This window comes from Tuber melanosporum (genome assembly GCF_000151645.1).
Source record: "Tuber melanosporum whole genome shotgun sequence assembly, scaffold_46, strain Mel28".
Classification (NCBI taxonomy): Eukaryota; Fungi; Ascomycota; class Pezizomycetes; order Pezizales; family Tuberaceae; genus Tuber; species Tuber melanosporum.
In genome coordinates this window covers 53060-55606 of record NW_003299091.1, presented here as the reverse complement: position 1 = coordinate 55606, position 2547 = coordinate 53060, and positions in this window count along the sequence as shown.

The window sequence follows — 2547 nt, the reverse complement described above, 5'->3', positions numbered from 1 at the left end:
CCTTGACCTCCCTCGGAATCAACCATATTATAGCTGCTCCTAGACATCATGAGACTAATGGCTAAGCAGAACAAGAAATCCGCCAAGTCAAGACAGGAATTAGGAACATGATCAATGAACGACAAACCAACTAGGAACCAGCCCTTGTTGAGCTCGCTGCATATATCAATGCCGGATTTTCAGATACCTTGAGAATATCCCCATACAGTGCAATCTGCGGCAGCGAATACCCTCTTCTACCTACAACTCTATTCAAGAATTCCTCGGTCGCTGTCTCCGATGACCACCAAAACCGCCAGCAAGCAAATTGGAATGATGCCTTCCCAGCTGTTAAAGCTGCTCGATTCCAAAGCACTACCACTGCTCAGAAGCGATGATGCAAACATGTACCTATTCTACCAGGAGACATGCTCATGGTACATGGAAGCATGTTTATTACCAATGTTGAACACAGCAAGAAATTACAACCCCGGTGGAGAGGCCCTTTCAAGGTCTTATCGTTTGACGAGCATACAGAAAACTATACTGTCCAGATGGATGGACATATGTACCACCGCAATACTGCAGTCTTCCACGCCTCTGCTATCAAGCGATTCCACCCAAATGACGACTCCAAGTTCCCTGGAAGAACCCACTCTCAACCTGCACCTATCATCGTTGAGAAGAAAGAGGAATGGAAAGTTGATGAAATCAGAGACCACCACCTTTGGCATGGAAATGATCAGTTCCTAGTCAAATAGAAAGGATACCCAATGAGCGAAAATAGCTGGGAACTACTAGAAGGACTAGAGCACGCTATGGAAATGGTAAACGAATGGTGGAAAGACAATATGCTAAATGAATCCCTGCCTCCAATGATCAATTACATCACAATGTCCTGGACACCAACAATGCCAGAGACTGAGCGATCTCAGATGGAACTCAAAGCTAGGACCGGGTATTGGGCACGAAACTTTGAGACCGAATTCGAAAGCCGTGATTGTAACGTGTTAGCAAGGTGCTAATCATGTTATCGGTAATAGATACGATAGTTGGCAGGTGGCCTGCTCTTCCAGAGAGGAGGCGAGAGCTGAGAACTAAAGGAGGCTTCGAGGGTGTACTGGGGAACAAAGAAGTAACCGTTCAACCAAGTATATTGAAATACTGTCTGTCGAAGTCTGCCCTTTCTATCGTAGAAACAGGTGGTCTTTAAATACAGAAATCTGTTCATGTCTTAACATGAACGAAACTAATCAAAGGTATCAATCGATACACATTGGTAAAACTCTTTAAGTGTCAAAGCGACACTTGAAACAAAACATAAAACACAACCAAGTATCAAACGATACTTAAAACAAACCAAGTATCAAAGCGATACTTAAAACAAAACATAAAACAAAACCAATAACCGAGTACCCGTACCGGTTACATTCCCCAAAACAAAACAATTGTTTAAACAAACAAAACCAAATAATCATCAAAAGCGGATTCCGAGAAACTCATGGCCTCAGTTTCCGCAAGAAATTCCTCATTATAAGTATCACACCAGGGGCAAGAAGAAACCCTAAGGAAACACTTAGACTGAAAGAAATGTAAATCGCAGTAGTCACGAATACCAGATTCGCGTTGCACATCAACCCAAGCGTGATCGCAATCAGGACAGCAATCTATCCAGAGGATTTCGAAACAGTCTTCAAGTTGGATAACATCGCAGTTCAACAACAGTCCAACAATCTGTTGTCACAGCCTCACATTGAGCTCCACATAGTTTGACATCGTTATGGTATTCGGATGGTGATTAGTGACTAGATAAAGTTGTCGAGAGCCTGCTCCATAGCTTGATTTTCCTCATCGCTGCTTTTGAATTCCGACTCAAAGTGTGGTGCCCAAAATCCATCTCTAGCTTCGAGTTCTGCATGCCATCGCGTAGTTTCTGGCATTGTAGGTGTCCAGCACATGGTGATATAATTGATTGTTGGGGGGAGGGATTCGTTTGACATGTTGTCTTTCCACCATCCGTTTACCATTTCCATGGCGTGCTCTAGTCCTTCTACTGGTTCCCAGCTGTTCTTGCTCGTCGGATATCCTTTCCATTTGACTAGGAACTGATCATTTCCATGCCAAAGGCAGTGGTCTCTGATTTCTTCAACTTCCCATTCATCTTTCTTTTCAATGATGATAGGTGCGGGTCGAGAGTGGGTTCTTCCAGTGAAGTTGAAGTCGTCATTTGGGTGGAATCGTTTGACAGCAGAGGCATGGAAGACTGTAGTATTGCGGCGGTACATACGTCCATCCATCTGGACAGTGTAGTTCTCAGTATACCCGTCAAACGATATGGCTTTGAAGGGTCCGCGCCATCGGGGTTGCAGTTTCTTGCTGCGTCCGACATTGGTAATGAACATGTTACTGTGTACCATGAGCATGTCTCCTGCTGAGATGGGGACATGTTTGCGTCGTCGTTTCTGGGCAGTAGTGGTGCTTGGGAATCGGGCAGCCTTAACAGCTTGGAAGGCATCGTTCCGAATTGCTTGGTGGCGGTATAGATGGTCATCAGATGCAGGGACTGAG